Source organism: Pavona decussata, unplaced genomic scaffold, assembly GCF_977016875.1.
Source record: "Pavona decussata unplaced genomic scaffold, jaPavDecu1.1 SCAFFOLD_85, whole genome shotgun sequence".
In the NCBI taxonomy this organism is placed as follows: Eukaryota; Metazoa; Cnidaria; class Anthozoa; order Scleractinia; family Agariciidae; genus Pavona; species Pavona decussata.
In genome coordinates this window covers 690,995-708,874 of record NW_028145503.1, presented here as the reverse complement: position 1 = coordinate 708,874, position 17,880 = coordinate 690,995, and the positions used below count along the sequence as shown (strand labels likewise).

Genomic DNA, 17,880 nt, shown 5'->3' with positions numbered 1-17,880 from the left:
TCAACCAATTCCAATCGTTTAATTTGTGGTATTTTCGTTGCCGTCGCTTAAATTCCGGTTTTCCCGCCATTCGTTCGTCCTGCAGCCTACGTCGACCGATCCAAGAAAGCGCTGGAAAATATCTTTGACGGGGAGGGATGGGGTGATCGGAGGTATTCCTAGCGTCCCAAGGATGATTTAAATTGAAAACTCTTTCAAAGATATGTGTAACATTACTAGCCAATCAAAATTACGGAATATTCACATTAAAACGCTGGCCATTTATAAAGAAAAATGTAGGCTTCAAGGACCAATTATAAGTAGAGCGTTTACCTATAAACTGCAAAGCAGCTTGAAGCTATATATCATATAGATAGGCATAGCTAAAAAGTTTTATAACACCTATATTTGCTGGTATAATTTACACTGAAGAGGGACTTTTTTCACTTGTTGAAAGGTCATTGATTTCGTCATTAGAAGGAGCTTAGAAAAAACCGTGGAAGGATAGAGAATTAAACACTGTAAACATTTGTTTATTGTTAATTGCTGAATTGTCTCTCAGCGACATAATTGTTTAGTAACTTGTCAAAAGATCGGTTGCTACTTTAATTTTGTTAGGCGTAATGTTTATTTTTTTTTTTTAATATTATTTCCAATCAGATTATTATTGATACTTTTTTTTAATTTGAAAACTTTTACTGTAAAATTGCTTAATTCGATCAGCCCTTGGGCTGCAAGGTGATTTTGAAATAAACCAACCATTTATCCTAATATACACTCGATTGGAAAGCGTTGTCAGGAAAACTTATAAACCGCGAACAATAAGCACAATCATGTACGATTCACACTTTGCACGGGATAACGTTTCTTCAATCGATTGTGTATGGGATCAAATGTGACAATTAGGGTCGCCAAAAACTTCACGAGGGGGATTTTACAGTGACCGTGCTTAACACCAAGCCCATATGATTGAACCTACCACTGGGGTCGAGAAATTGGGACATGTAAAAGCGCTGTTCCACTAAGCAGTTTTCTTGCAACCTATTTTCCTCCGTGTACTCTGGTTTTCCCTTCTCCTTAAAAACCAGCATTTCCAAATTCCAATTCGATCTGGAATCTGAGGGCCACATGTTTGTCAGTCATAACAGACTGTTAAGTGTCGCCCTCGTTAAACAAAGTTGATTTGATTTTCGCAACTGCTCAAATTACCTCCCTCACAGCGATGGCCTTCTCTCTATTTAAATCTTCCACCCGGTGTTCAAATGTGTACTTCATATATTCACTTTGAATTGTGTACTATTTTATTGACAATTTTACACTTTCATGCATAAACAGGTACAGACTTAGTGACAGAACAGGCTTAAATAATGACAAAAACATCGGAAGGGAAAAGTTCAATGAACCTCCGCTAGACGCTCAGAGAAGTAAAAACAAACTACTGTTGATGACGGTTATAGGGGGCCAATTACATGAGCCGGGCTGGCATGTTTAACCAAGATAAAGGGATGAGTTTCAGACGGCACTGGCGAAATTGAATCGAATGGCGTTTCTCAATTTATCATTTTTGCTAATTATTTTTTTACATTCAAGAAGCTTGTTCCTTCATATGAAATATGGAATTTCAATGATGGCGCGAGAAGACAACAAAATGGCAATGGAAATTTTGTGCAAATGGAGCAGTAAATTCCGTTCGGACCTGTTGGAATGGAAAAAGTTTAATCCGCGCGTACCATTTACATCTCAACCTGTTGAAGCGAAACTTTTGTCTAAAATGGAAAGCACCCCGGGATCGCTCGGTTCTCATAGAATTGTTTCCAATTGAGTGTCGTAAAATCAAAACCAAAGTAATTACTCTAGCCAATCGCGACAGATGTAGACAACACAACGAGCCAATAAGAATTTGAAACAAGCGCGTGAAGCGCGTGAAAACCGGCGCGCGGCGAAAACACGATTGATTTTGGTTTGAATTCCCATTGGTTGAGAAACAGAGTGGCGCGAGTATTGTTAACCAATCACAGAACGTAATAATGCAACACCAAAGCAAACGCGCAATTACTTTCGCAAAGGTTTTTGTTGTTATAATTTACAGACATGTCTACCTCTCGGCCCGGCTCATATGATCGGCCCCTTCGAATGTTTGAAAAGCTTAATAATACATATTCTGTCACGTAACCTGGGAATAAACCGCCTCTCAATCAACAAGGCCGCTAGGAGATCAATGAGCACATGCTAAATTAGACAGCGGTTTTTAAATAAGCGTAGACGAAAAACCATACTTATGACTCTAGCCAATCACAGCACACACAAGCAACGCCAAGATCTTATTCAAATGCAATCAAATATAAGTTATGGCGTTAAGGGCGGAAAAACCCGAGTGAGCAAGTCACAATTGGTTTCGCATTTACATGTACATCTGACTGGCTGAGTGTCTCAGGTTCGTTAACAAAAAAAATAATTTTTAAAAAGCAAAACCAAACACTAAATTACTTTTCAACACTCCATTAAAAACTACCTGAGTAAATCTGGCAGCACGTCCCGATAACAACCAGCTGTCCTTGCGTGTTCTTCTCAAAACCGCTTTCTTCTAACATCTAGGGCGTGCTGTTTTCACTGGAGAGCAGAGGTGTAGTCGCCAAGCTTATATTATGACCTTACTATCAGCTGTAGTTGCATGTTCTTCTCTAAACAGTTTTCTTCAAACATCTAACGCGTGCTGGTCTGACTGGAGAGCAGAAGTGTAGTCACCAAGCTGACGTTGCGTGATCCCGAGTGAATGGTAACTATCAGCGGTGTTAGCGTGTTCTTCTCCAAACAATTTCCTTCGAACATCTAACGCGTGCTGGTGTGACTGAAGAGCAGAAGTGTAGTCACCAAGCTGATGTTGCGTGATCCCGAGTGAATGGTAACTATTAGCGGTAATTGCATGTTCTTCTCCAAACAGTTTTCTTCTGACATTTAACGCGTGCTGGTGTGACTGGAGAGCAAAGGTGTAGTCACCAAGCTGATGTTGTGTGAACCCGAGTAAATGGTAACTATCAGCGGTGTCTGCATGTTCTTCTCCAAACGGTTTTCTTTTAACATCTAACGCGTGCTGCTTTGCCTGGAGAGGAGAGGAGTAGTCACCAAGCTGATACTGTGTGACCCCGAGTGAATCGTAACTATCAGCAGTCTTCACATGTTCTTCTCCAAACAGTTTTTTTTCTAACAGCTAACACGTGCTGGTGTGACTGGAGAGCAGACGTGTAGTCACCAAGCTGATAATGCGTGTCCCCGATCTCATGGTAACTATCAGCTGTCGTTCCGTGTTCTTCTTCAAACAGTTTTCTTCCAATGTCTAACGAGTGCTGGTTTGACTGAAGAGCAGACGTGTAGTCACTAAGCTGATATTGTGTTATCCCGAGTAAAAAGTAACTATCAGCTGTGTCTGCATGTTCTTCTCCAAACAGTTTTCTTCTAACATCTAACGCGCGCTGGTGTGACTGGGGAGCAGCGGTGTAGTCACCAAGCTGATATTGTGTGATCCCGAGTGAATGGTAACTATGAGCTGTCCTTGGTGTTCCAAACAGGTTTTTTTCTAACATCTAACGCGTGCTGCTGTGACTGAAGAGCAGAGGTGTAGTCACCAAGCTGATATTGTGTGATCCCGAGTGAATGGTAACTATGAGCTGTCCTTGCCTGTTCCAAACAGGTTTTTTCTAACATCTAACGCGTGCTACTGTGACTGAAGAGCAGAGGTGTAGTTACTGATCCCGAGTGAATGGTAACTATCAGCTGTGCTTGCATGTTCTTCTCCAAACAGTTTTCTTCTAACATCTAACGCGTGCTGCTGTGACTGAAGAGCAGAGGTGTAGTCACCCACCTGATATTGTGTGATCCCGAGTAAATGGTAACTATCAGCTGTCCTTGCATATTTTTCTCCAAATAGTTTTCTTCTAACACTGGTGTGACTGGGGAGCAGAGGTGTAGTCACCAAGCTTACCTTGTGTGAACCGATCTGATGGCAACTATCAGCTGTCCTTGTATGTTCTTCTCCAAAATGCTTCAGAGTTATATCGAGTGCACTCTGATATGCATTAAGAGCCTCCGGATAGTTCTCTTTATTGAAGTGGAAATCTCCAAGATCAAGGTAACACTTGACGAGTGTTTCCTTGTGTGCTTGCTGTAAATCAACAGAGTCTCTGCATTTCTCGAGTGATGCTTTATATATGGTAACTGAATTTTGTTTGATACAGTTTTCCAGGTTCTTTAATTTCATTGCAAGACCGTGACGATAATGTCAACAACAATGCAGTAAAATTGAGCAATCCAACGGATACTGGAAACAGTGTTTGAATTTCCTCTAAAAGTCATAGCATGTTATGTCTTAAATGTTCCTTGTCCTTTTTATCACAGAAGTTGTTTGCTGCTTGGCAAAGAAGCAAATTAAGTTCTGATTTTAGTAGCTGATTGTGCACGATGTCCATGTATGTTTGAGGTTTCGTTTTCGTTTCTCTGTTTTCCATTGGTGTAATAATTATAATAAGTAGCTGCTTGTCTCCTACTTCTCTGCATTGCTGGGTTGCCTTATTGTAATAATGCGCCGACCTTGACGAGTTATTTGGGAACTTATAATACAGGGCAAGGATCTATTTATTTATTTATTTAGCTTCGCCTAACTAAAATACAAACAAAATGGAAACAAACAATAGAAACAAAAAAAAAATACCAAAGATATAATAATTAGGCAGGGAGACCACTACAGCGTAGCCAAACTGTCTGGAAAACAAGAAGCTTTAGGATAGCCTGATCTACGCTGTCGTTTAATTCCAAAATAGCTTCCTGTAAGCAGTGAACTCCGATCTCGATTTTCCCGGAAGCAAGCTGACACAAGCCCTTTCCTTTTTCCTCGCTTAATAACGCTGGCGTGGACACTTGCTTTTCTTTTGCCCTAGACAGAAGTTGCATCGTAGTTCCTTTATTAGTCCAATATGCACTGCCAAACGCGTTAGAAACAAGTAATAGACAGTAAAACCCAGTTACTTCAAGTTTGATGGCGGCGTCAACTGCCAAATCGTAAATCTTGCAAAAGATTTCTCCCTCGTTCTGCTTTTACTAAGACGTCAAACACTTTGTCAGCTATTTCAGAAGGTAAAAAACCACTTATAAGGCGTTGAACAATACTTTGCTCATCTTCGTAGAATGTAACGAATGCCGAAATGGAATGACCAGTTAGAAACTGTTCATCAAGTTCCTGGAAAAGGGAATCGTAAAACTCACAGCAGCGCCTTTTTGAGTTCTGAATAATCTCCTTCATTTGATGCTCTCCCTTTTCTCTAGCAAATGATTGAAGGAGTTTGTGCATAGAGAATGAACCTGGTTTTGAACTTGAATCGATGAGGGATTTCCTACAAAGCCGTTGTAATATCTTCTTGGCCTCAAATATTCTTGTCTCACCCAAAACAGCTGCAGCAATCTCTGTACTAAAATTTTCAGGAAGAATACTCAAGGACACCAATGCTTCTTTTTCTTGTGCAAAGAGTCTCTGGAAAGAGGACTCAAAAAGAACCTGCAATCGGTAATCTGTTGGATAATCTGGATTGTCCAACATGTCAGCGATACTTTCGGTATCGATCCCCATGAAATCATCTAGAAACTGGCTTGTCTGGGAAGTATCGTCGGAAATTAATGAACACAATAGCTTTATAGCTAAAGGAACATTCCCACAGATTTGCGTAACTCGATTGCAATCGGAGGTGCAAGCAGTCGGAAGTAGTTCGTGAACCAGAGCTTTGGAGGAGGCTTCATCTAATGGTCCTACTCTTAAACTCTTGTGGTCTTGAAAATGCAAATTCATAAATTCGAAAGGCTCCCTCGTTGTTACGACAAGTGTCAACGTTTCATTTTGCCAGAGAATTTCTTCGAGAAGCCGCGTAACGTCTGTCTTCACATTCGGTAAGCCACTTTCTAATAGGTCATCAGCATTATCAAGAATAACTACAATACGTTCTGAAATCTCGCTTACGTGCTGGTAAAGCTCATCTTCAGCGGCTAGAGCCGATGACTGGTGATTTGTAGTGAATTGTCTGAAAGCCCTAAGCAGCTTTGATTTCAGATCTGCAACTGACTGAAGTGATCTCAACGAAAGGAAACAGACAGGCAATCCTTGAGATTGAAGTTCATGTCCCACTGCAATTGAAACTGAAGTTTTTCCAAATCCTGGTGAGCCCCAGATCGACACGATTCGAGCAGATTCAGAAGTCACGTGTCCGAGGATCTCCTGGCACTCGATCTGACGGCCAGTGAAGTTAGGAACCAATGAAGGAAGGAATGATCGTGCTAGCGATTTGTTCGTACCTTCGAGAGACAAAGGACAAAAGCAATCTTCAAAAAATTTCCAAATACTGAGGTCAACACTTTTTAAAACCTCTTCATCCCAGCTTTGTAACATCCCCACTCAAATGGAAGTTAGATTCATTCCTTTAGGCCGCCCCCTCTCCCTATCATATATTATTCCATGCTAATACAGGCTGAAATTTACACCAGATTTAAGTGTTAATTGCCCCTGTAGAGTAGTAAAGTGTAGAATTTAAGAAAAACTATGGAAATTCCTGTAGTGCGTGTTTTAAATCGAGTATAATACATACCAAAGGTGAAACCTTTGTCAGTGTAAACATTGAGAAAGATTTTAAAGCCATTCACTTGGTTGTTTCAGTAAAACTGCACAGAAGCACCAGTCGTTTGCCCTCATTCTGGTACTGGTAGCCTGCCATCCGCGGGAGGATCTGCGCGAGCGGCGAGCGAAGCGTAAGAGGATTGGGGCGGAGGCGTTCCCGCGCCAGGCGTCTTGTGGCTCGCTTTGTTCGCTGCTCGCGCGATCCTCCCGCGGATGACTTAAACAGAGCTTGCTCGCAGGCTATGGTACTGGTTTAGCTTTTTTAATCCTCACAGGTACCAAACGGGACAGAGCTGCGTCTCCGTATTACAAAAGGGGTGCGTATTACACGTATATTAATGAACAACAAAACGTCACTTGATAATGTAAATCTGCGTTAGTTGAACTTCTTTGCGATTATTCCCATTCGTTCAACTTGAACAATGTAGCCAAACTAAATTGTTAGGAACGGCATTCAAGGTAGAAAAGAAAGTGAAAAATTACTGTAGTGTGCTCTCGTTCTCCACAAACTTCAGATTTGATCATTTCACGTTGCTGTTTTCGAGAACTGAAAAAAATCCATAGCGCACTTACAGGGCCACTATTTCGCTCATTAAATATCCCATAGTTTTGTGACGTTCTCTTGACAAGAGATGTCCGGATTTTTTCAAACGTCGACAGGAAGACGTTTCCTGTACCCTAAAATAGTTTAATTTCCCATCGATAAACAGTGGAACCCCACTATGGACAATAGGACACTTGCTGACCATGAACACCTTATTGCCACTTACAGTTTGTCTTATCCTGACCAATCCATTCCACATAAAATTAACTTGAGTAAATTACGGCATCAGCCTGCAATACAGCCGTATTGTCTGGGGGAGCGCTAAAGACGCCGTCTTAGATTTTAAAAGCAGATGAAGATTTAGGAGAGTATACCAACCCAAGGGGGTGGGTATTAAGTTCAAAGAAAAAGGAGCGGGGTAGATCCATTATAACGGGGATGTACTGTAATTTTTTAATTCTTAATATCAAATTCTAAGTCTCTTATCAAGGCCAATTTAAGCTTGGTACCTGGATTTTGTGATTGATCATCACCAACATCTTGCGCTACCTTCAGTTCGTAAATCTTTCCTTCTAACATGGCGATGTCTTCTTTGCTAGGGGTCCCTTCTTCTAATTCTTGCTTCAACTCGTCCATAGCTGAGCTCACATCCTCCAAAATCTTGGTCCCCTGCGCATGGTGTTCGCTTTGGGCTGTTTTTATCTCGGCGATCTTCTGCCCCAGCATGGCGATGTCTTCTTTGTCAGCAGTATCGCTTTCCACTCTACGCTTTATGGCAGTGGACAGCGCTGTCAACTCGCTGATATCTGAGCTCATATCTTCCAGAAACTTGATGTACGCTTGAAACTCCTCCCTCATACGCTGTTCCAACTTATGGACTTCATTTGTAGGAAAATCTGATTCAGTCAAACTTCCAACAGCATCAATCACAGCTGTCGTAGCTCCAAGGGCTTTGAATGCATCTTTAGCGTGTTGCACACGTTGGTCAAATGTTATTTTGTCCATCTCCGAGCTTGTCGAATGGCACAGCGAGTTCCTTAGAAGTCGAAGTTGATCAATCGCAAGTGCAAAGGTTTCAGCATTGTTTCCAACCGGGCTCACCACGGATTCATGAAAACTTCCGAAACGTACACCACGACGCTTTACGTACAAATCTCCGAGTGGTCTGTGGTGACCTGAGCTATCTGGTAAGGCGAAGGACTGCGCAAAGATGGTAGCCTGGAATAAGGCGGTGCAATCCCATTCATTGTAAGACAAGTGTGTAGGAACTCTGGTTGTACCACCCTCTGTGGACACAAACAGATTTCTCACAGCAGGGGAGTCGTCCCAGAGCTGGAATCCACGGCGATGTCCAAAGGTGTTGTCCCACATGGTTTTAAAAGTCTGACGTAACGAGTTGGGGAATACATTTAAAACGAGGTACGAAAACTTGAAGTAGTTTAACTCCTCTTCCATGTAAGGCCTCAAGGCCATCACTGGTTTTTAGAAAACGAAGACCAGGTCTTGATTTACCTAAATATAACATAAATACGCTAATTAAATGTAACTGAATAATTATATATTATGGAATTGACTTGCAGCGGCATGTGATTTTGCTGGTAGACTGCCGACATTTAGTGTCGTGGTGAAGCCGTTGATCTTATGTTGTACTCAGATGTTTGTCTTCGGGGAAAACACCAGGCGATTTCCAAACTAATTGGTCAACAAGACCCTGGGGAAACGTTTACTCGGGCCATGGAAGTTGCAGCCTCCCACGCAGTCGTTTTTAGGGGACCCGTTCTAATACGAATCCCTTAAAAACGACTGCGTGGGAGGCTATGGAGGTTGGGGTGGTGTGGGTGGGTTGGGATCTGAACGTCCAGCTTCCGGTAACTTATACTGCCGAGTATAAGGGGCTGAGTAACTGAAGTTTGCCTTAATAAGGTAACTAGGATTGTATATGTGGTTTTTAAATGTTAAGGAAGTTCAGAAATGTTAGTAATTTTGAGGGTAGGGAACTGTTATGTACAGTGCGAATGCATGTTTATCAGATTATCTGGTTCATAAGTGTTTATTTTGGTCATGCCGTTTTGTTTGTTTGTTTGCTTTCTTAAGTACGCAAGCCAGGAGAGTAGGAGTTTCTGTATCATAAATGTGATAGGGGTTAGCGTGTAATTCCTTGAATTGGTTCGCGCTAAGAACTCTGACAACCCAGTTGTTGGCTGTTGAGATGGCGAGCGAGAAGGTTGTTTTGAATATCTTCAGGTAGACTTAAAGTATGATTGAACAGAGATTTGTAGTCTACTTTTCGTACAAATCTCCAATTCCAACCGTATGATAATGTAATGACCGAGCCACAAACAGACAAATACATATCTGACTCACGTTTACTATTGCTTTATAGCTTTTCTCACCAAAATCAAAATGTACGAGGCCTATACATCGATTTCCATGTTCATGTTTTCACGTTCATGTTATACCTCTTCAAAAAGCTTGGCCTACCAGTGTATTCAAAGCAAACAAAAGAAATTCATACCCGTCGTAGCCGGGACTTAAATTATTTCAGCTCATGACCTTTCTGATTCGCTTTGAGAACCATAATCTGTCCCGCCAATTTATCCCTTACAGCGTAATTTCTTCGCAGTGAGCTCTCAAATTTCAACAATTTAAAAAGTGAAGTACTCCTCAGAAGCTATTCTCTCGATTTATCTCTTCAAAAAGGTTACTTTAATTCTTTTCTGAAAACGACATATTTGAGTGAAATCAACATGGACGCCAATTTGAAACTGATCCAGTTTACGGTAAAATCATGATGAAAAAGTTCGCGCGCTAAGTCCACCGGGACTACGTCACTTGATTGCGCAATTTTGCAGATTTGTGCCGACGACAACGTAGCCCATTTTTAGACTCCGTCTTTGCCCTAAGGGCCTGGCCGGTGTAATGAAAATGGCCCCTTGTAAGTCGCGTCACCATTTTCGCGCGACTTTTGGAACCGGCCCCGTTTGCTTTGCGCAAGCATACACAAGCCATAATGTATCTTGACACTTCTGTCATTCTATGAAAGTGTTTCTTAGCGTTTTATGAGACTACGACCAGTATTCTTTAAACATAATACAGCGGTCGAGCCTCCCGTAAGCGACTATGCACTCATAATGTCAAGAATATGTGGTCGCTTACGGAAGGTGGTCGCTTACCAGAGGACAGACCACAGGGGATATAAATTTCGGGTAATTTACATATGGTAATTGCAGAGACCTAGCCCTTTTGCCATTGCTTGTCAAAACCCAAAGTACTTTTCTTTAGACTGCCTGATTTAAGAGCAAACGGTAAATGGCATTTTTGTAATGTTACATTTCAAGCGTAAAACATCTACAACTTTCCCGTTTGTTTGTCTGTTACATAATCCAGTTGACGTTCTTAATCGCCCCATTTTTGAGAGTCATCACCCGTCATGCATCTACATACATGCTATTTACAAGATAAGAGATTTTCTTTCCTACAAGGGGTTCAACCTGATTAAAGTCTATTTAAGTGTGAAGTATTAAGTGCATGTGTATGTTGTTATCAATTGTTTCAATGCTAAGCTATTTCGGCAGACACTTTCGGTAGCTCCGGATGTGAGATTTTAATACGGCGTCCGCTGTAATGATCATGGGCCAATATGTTACAGCGACTCACTTTGCAATTTCCGCCCAGACAGCAGATTCTGTGTCAAGTGGTCGCCTACAGGAGGTTAAAAACAATTGAAAATTTTAAACAATCATCTCTAAAAGTGGTCGCTTACCAGAGGTGGTCGCCTACGAGAGGTTCCATCTATAGTGATTTGACTTGAAAACTTTTGGTAGTTTGGAAAAGTGGTCGCTAATGAGAGGTGGTCGCAAAGAGAAGTTCGACTGTATACTTTATAACTGTCTCTGGGCTCACAATTTCAGTTACGACAACTTTTGCTTCGTAATCGGGCGCATACAACTTAACTTGTTCACGTAATACACACATTCGCCTTTGACAAAGTTTTTCCTGACACTTGGAGGATAGCAAGAAGAGAAATGTGTGCAATGGAAAGTTTTTGTTGTGGTTTTATGTGCATGCGCTCGTCGAGAAAATCTTTGGCCCTGGTATACATATGTATCCAGGAAAGCTATATCTGTGTCCGAAAAAGTGATAGTTATGCGCTTCAGGTCGATAGATATCAGATATAAATCACTCATTCGTTTAGATCCCCACGAAGTCATCTGCGTACACCTTTAGAAGAACTACCTTTTTACGTCAGGGTAAACCCTAAGTGGTCAAAAAGTGAAAAAATATCTTCCTTAAAAACACGACCTAGAACGGATCGAAACTAATCAGCACTATTGGTTGATTTAAACGAACCAATGAGAAAGAAGAGCGTCCAATCCTCCTGATAAATATAAAACGGTGCCATTTTTCCGTGTGAGAAAACGTAATTATTTCACTTCAAATAAGCTTTTATCTATCATCGTTTTCTTATGCCAACCGCCTAAACCAGTCTCTTGGGACGTAGCTGGGTTATGCCTTATTTGAAAGTAAACCACGGAGAACTATAAAAATTGAAACGAGTTATAAATTACTATGTACATATCCTGTGTCTCAGATTTTATTTGTTCATGGCAAATAACGGGGTCCAAAACCGTTCCTATGATACAAAAAAATAAATTCCTTCTAGAAAGCTACGCACAACCGCGGACACGAATTGCAAAATTACAAGTTCAAGTTTCACGTAATATCACTTTCTCAAAGCACGTGATCAAAAACGTGACAGACTGCATGTAAGTCCAACGTTCAAAACTTGTACATGTAACGAAAGACAAGTCTCTCAGTGTAACGAAATAAGTCCGTGAGATCTTGTGTCTTTTTTCTGTAATCGACTTTAAACTCAACGAAATAGCAGCAAAAAGTCCCCTGCCATAAAGTACGGTTTTGGTAACGAATTTCCAAATTGTCAGAACAATAGGTCTTTGAGACCGTTCATTTTTTATGGGATGGGGGTTGGGGGGTTGGGTTCTGGGATGGTGGTATTTGGGGGAGTGTCATTTGGAAATTGTATGGCCCCCCCCAGCCAGTCAATTTTACTCAAATGACCCGACCCCCTTCCCCTACGAAAAAAAAAAAGCTATACCAGGTATTTTATACTGTAAGAAGTTAAAAGAAAATGCAGAGCCTTCGACGCTTCCGATAAGTACTAAAGTGGCAACAGATTTATCGTTGAATCATTCGAGAAAGACCATCTTATAGCGGCAATTGATGAGGTCCACTGAAGGAACGAAACTCGATTCTTGCCTGAGAAACAACTTCAGACACTTGCCAAAGAAATCACTGCACCATCCTGGAGACTTACAACGCGGTTGCTTTAGTTTTATATCTGTTTTGGATGCGAGATAAACCACAAAACAATGGAGGTACATGTTAAGGCCACAAAGCAAAGGAACTGAAAACACCTGCAAGAAGCCATAGCTCTTGAAACTGAGAGACTGATGAACGGCTTTGTAAAGACGTGGACCTATTAGACTCGATCTCATATTCGTGATAAGCAAACATGCAATCTTACTACAGATAGATAGCATAGACATGAAATCACGAGAAAAGAAATTAACAGATTGGCTATTTCTGTACAGATAATATTAATTTAGTATTATCTGAAATCTTGCAGTTAACTTGAGCCGATAAACGTAACCTTAACAAATACAACAGAACTAGCATACACAATGGCATAAAGAAACTAACTCAAACGGCTCCAAACGAAACCTCCACCAGCCCTCTCTATCCCATAGACAATATACGGTCCCTTTGCTCTCTATGAAGGCTGATTTCCTTATGTTCACTAACGAAAGTTGAAAGTTCAGAAAGAAAAATCAATAAAGTTACCAAGTTTGAGAGTCAAATGTTGAAAAATAAGGAGGAAATGTATCCGCAAAGATATGGATGGCGACATGGTACAAAATTCAGTAACTCAATATCCATTCACATTCACGATTAATATTTTGATTAACCAATAAAACCGTTCACATTCAGCATTTATATCGATATTCTGGATCAATATTAGTTCACATTCAAGATTTGTATTCGTTCAGTAGTTTTAACTTCATCCACATTCAGCTATTGTATCGGTTCACATTCACAGTACGCGGAATGGTGCAAAATTCATGAAATATTTGCATTCAGCAATTTCTGCGCATCGTATCTTGCGCGCACCACGTGATATAAAATGACCTCGTACCCAGAGCCCGCGCTTTCGTGATCAAAATGACGGATGCGGGTGAACGGACCGAACTACTGATGTCTCTGATTGGGAACTTTTTTTTTTGGAGCAATGCTTGACGTCCTTGCCGAAAGTGAAACCTTATGGGAAACACCACACATACTAATGCTAATGCTGCTTTGATTATACTCATTCATTCCGGCTAATGGCCACTTCCCTTCACATTTTAAACATTCTCTCAATGTTTCGCACCTATCTAGGAAGCCAACAAGCTGGACGTTGAACAGTCACTTGTGACCTACAGTGTGCTAACCAAGAACAAGTGTTTGCTGGATCAGACGAGGATAGGGCTAGCAACTCTCAGTGTTTTGCCTCAGATTGAAAAGCACCCAGATCTGTTTGAGCATTTGTTTGTAGATAAAGCAATAAAGTAGGAAATGTAACCTTTGATTTTGTGAAAAATCTACTGCAATTGCCTGGTGAAGATAGCAGCAGTGCCTCAAAGAGGTCCTTTCAGATGCTTCTTTCATTTCTTGACAACGCTGAAGTGAGCGATTTGAAAGATTTTCTCCAGTTTGTGACCGGCAGCTGGTCTGTCACTAGTAAGATGGCTCCTGGTTGCATTCGGGTCAGCTGTGTTGATACAGAATCCTTTTTTTGCATCCACATGCCTCCTAGAACTAAATATTCCCACCAATTTTTCAAATCTTGCACATTTCGATGGAGCCTTACGGACAGTGATTAGGGGAAGCACCTTCAACACAGCCTGAGTTGTTTAAACATACCATTGTACTTCACCCAATGTTTCAATTCAATATTTATCTTTGGGGATTTGTTACAGATATATATTGTTGTTATAGTCCTGTTGAGTTGTTGTTAAAATGTGTGGTTAGGTGGTTCAAGAAAGTGAAGTTAACCACTTGAAAGTAACATTCCTTTGTAAGTCTTTCAATCTCAATATTTCAAGATTATCAGGTTCGTTTTGATAAAATTCCATGGGTGTTCATTTCCTCCTATTTGTAACTTTAACCATCCTTGTTGGTGCTGATTGCAAAACAGATTCACTGTACATGTCACGCACACTAGAATGATAACATGATTAACATCAGTTGTGCCACATTCTAGGTGACTATGAATTCAATTCATTATGATATCATTATGCAAACCAGCAGCAGTGTATAGACTTTGGCCCATTTTGTTTTTTTCAGCTCTCAAATTTCTAAATAGGAATAGTTCTTATTGACTGTTCAAATTATGTGATGATTCAGCTATTGTAGCTATTAAAATACTTGTTGTTGTGATTAAATTGCAGGGTCATTTAAGTAGACTGTTGAAAGCTTGATAGAGCGGTTTTCAGTTGAGAGTCGAAAAGTAATTATTTTCTAATTACTACGCTTTGTGTTAGCTTCAAAAAAGTTGCGCCACTTTCTTCACCAATCGAAAGTAAGCCCCCCCCCCCCCCGCCCCCCCCCCCACCCCTCCCCCCCCAAAAAAAAGAACAACAGCAACAATTACTTTTAACAGTTTCCTGCGCTTGGCGGCATTTACATATATTTGCTATTAGTTATAATTGGTTAATTGAGTTTTCAGTGTTTTTTGTGATTGGTATGATTAATTACCTGATTTTGGTTTTACGACATGATTTGAAAAGCGCTCTATAACATGGAACTGTGAGGTGGCATTACATTGCGATAGCTGGTCCTAATTATATAAGTGATCGACCTTTCTTCATATTTGCTATCTGCCATTTTGTAGACTAAAATGTTTTAATTGTTATGTTCAGGTTAGACTATTGAAAATTTAAATAATTATTAGCACAAAAGAAAGTAAAATTTATTTATTGAAATATATGAACTGCGCCACAATGTTATCTAACTGTTCGTCAGTTAAGGGTGAATACCCTGTAACATCCTGCAGTCCATACTCCACCACGCGACGCCTCAAAGTCCAACGTGATACTAGAAGCATTCTAGCTATTTCAGTCCAGGCCGGGGAAGGCCCAATGAGCAAAGATTGATCAGCACGTCTTCTGGTATTTCAAGCGTTGGTCTACCTCTATCCCCATTTCTTTCCACTGTTGGACCGACTAGCGAATACAGAGTGAAATCGGTACACCTCAAACTAATCTGTACTGCTTCCCGACAGTCAGTATCAGGTGTTTTCCATAATGTTTCACTTTCGCCAAGGACGTCAAGTATTGTTCCAAAAAAAAAAAACAAAGTTCCCAATCAGAGACATCAGTAGTTCGGTCCGTTCACCCGCATCCGCCATTTTGATCACGAAAGCGCGGGCTCTGAGTACGAGGTCATTTTATATCACGTGGTGCGCGCAAGATACGATGCGCAGAAATTGCTGAATGCAAATATTTCATGAATTTTGCACCATTCCGCGTACTGTGAATGTGAACCGATACAATAGCTGAATGTGGATGAAGTTAAAACTACTGAACGAATACAAATCTTGAATGTGAACTAATATTGATCCAGAATATCGATATAAATGCTGAATGTGAACGGTTTTATTGGTTAATCAAAATATTAATCGTGAATGTGAATGGATATTGAGTTACTGAATTTTGTACCATGTCGCCATCCATATCTTTGCGGATACATATCCTCCTTATTTTTCAACATTTCACTCTCAAACTTGGTAATTTTGTTGATTTTAAGGCGTTCTTTCCAGCGGCGTCGATGGATTTTCGCTACCCGGCTCATGTCAAAAGTTTAACAAAACGTGGAAAGGTCTTTATAAGAAATAAAGCCATTGTAAATTTTGTTGACTAATTTGTTTTTTCCAGATCGGTCATTCAGTATTTCCTCGTTATGCAAACAATCAAATCTAGTTTACGTGTTGCTTCTGCAAGTCACAGTTGTTACGTTTTCTTGTCAAAGATCAGGAAAGTAGCCACATTAAGTTCCTCGACAAGCTGTCTTCCATTACAACAGCACTTAAGCCGGCCTCACGCACATACATTACAAGGTGCCTATTTTTTTCATGGAGGCACCTGTGTTGTTTCGCTGCAGCCCATAGAACGCTTAAAACTTTCTAGATTTAGGTATGTTGTCCAATGCAAGTATATTATATTCTCCTTCAAGAATTCGATAAAACAACACGAATAAAAGATTGAATTACCCTAGCTATCTGCCGTCCACTACTTTTCATATGTATTGTATATTTGAATTAACTTTCTGGCTGGGGAAGCTTTTACGAGTTATTCTGTTTTTGGTAATTGAAATTCATATTTGCGTTTGGTAAACTTGACAATTTGCATTTTAAAGCCAATTGGAATTTAATACGAACTTACGTGGCAACAATAGAACCTTACCTTTTTTTTTCAACCTTTCATAAGGATCAGTTAGCGAATATCCATCGGCGATACTGGAAAGAGCGCCTTAAAATTAGTAGACTTGCCAAGTTTGGAAGTGGCATGTTACAAGCGAGCGAAGATATAGCTCTGCAAAGTCGCGAAATTTTACTAACGTGTATAAAATCTTGCGACGTTGCGGTTGCATATCCTCCGCGTTAGTTTTAAACATTTCACTCGGAAACTTGGCAACTTTATTGATCTTAAAGCGTTCTTTCCAGCGGCGTCGATGGATTTTCGCCAAATGATCCATGTCAAAACTTAAAAAAAACACGGAAGGGTCGATTTAAGAACTAAAAGTTGTGACTAATTTGTTCTTTCCAGATCGGTCATTGTATTTCCTCGTTATGCAAACAATCAAATCTAGTTTACGTGTTGCTTCTGCAAGTCACAGTTGTTGCGCTTTCTCGTTAAAGATCAGGAAAGTAGCCAGATGAAGTTCCTCAAGAAGCTGTCTTCCATCACAACAGCACTTAAGCCGGCCTCACGCACATACAAGGTGCCTATTTTTTCATGGAGGCACCTGTGTTGTTTCGATGCAGCCCATAGATCGCTTAAAACTTTCTATAGATTTAGATATGCTGGCCAATGCAAGTATATTTGATTCAACTTCAAGAATTCGATAAAACGAAACGAATAAAAGATTGAATTACCCTAGCTATCTGCCGTCCACTAATTTTCATGTAAAACTATAAACTGTATGTTAAATACTCAGGTTACCTCAAAAAACAGCTTTAAAAATTGTGAAAGATGTCAGCGATACTTCCAGCGATTCCTCGAGGTCAACCAAACTGTCCTTTCACGATCGCTGCCTGAAATCTAGTGGAAGAAATGTAGGCTTGAGTTGTAATTCAAACCAGTTACACCTGTCTTACTGGGGGGATTGTCCCCGGTTCCTAGAAAAAACACGAAGGGGGCAAAGGTCGACCGATGCCAGTTTTTTCAAATCGATCCGATACGAGTAAGATAGTTATCGATATTTTGCATTTATTCGATATCAACATCGATACCGATATCCAACACTTTTCTGTAATGTTATCACCTACAAAAACACAGCCATAGCAAACCGAAAGTTGTTTTACTTCTAAAAGCATATGTATTGTATATTTGAATCAACTTTCTGGCTGGAGAAGCTTTTACGAATT

The 17,880-nt window shown here is 40.4% G+C and overlaps 1 protein-coding gene and 1 pseudogene across 3 annotated transcripts in view; one reads left to right on the top strand and one right to left on the bottom strand.

The window, feature by feature from the left end:
* Positions 1-17,880, top strand: part of LOC146475149 (tyrosinase-like) — a 61,118-nt gene that overhangs the window by 19,033 nt on the left and 24,205 nt on the right. The window lies entirely within an intron of this gene.
* LOC146475150 (uncharacterized) lies at positions 2,646-17,693 on the bottom strand (annotated as a pseudogene). The gene is made up of 5 exons (XR_014866004.1): positions 17,456-17,693; positions 7,685-8,687; positions 4,732-6,312; positions 3,798-4,138; positions 2,646-3,528 (listed from the first exon to the last, which is right to left on the bottom strand). The product of XR_014866004.1 is annotated as an uncharacterized LOC146475150 (transcript).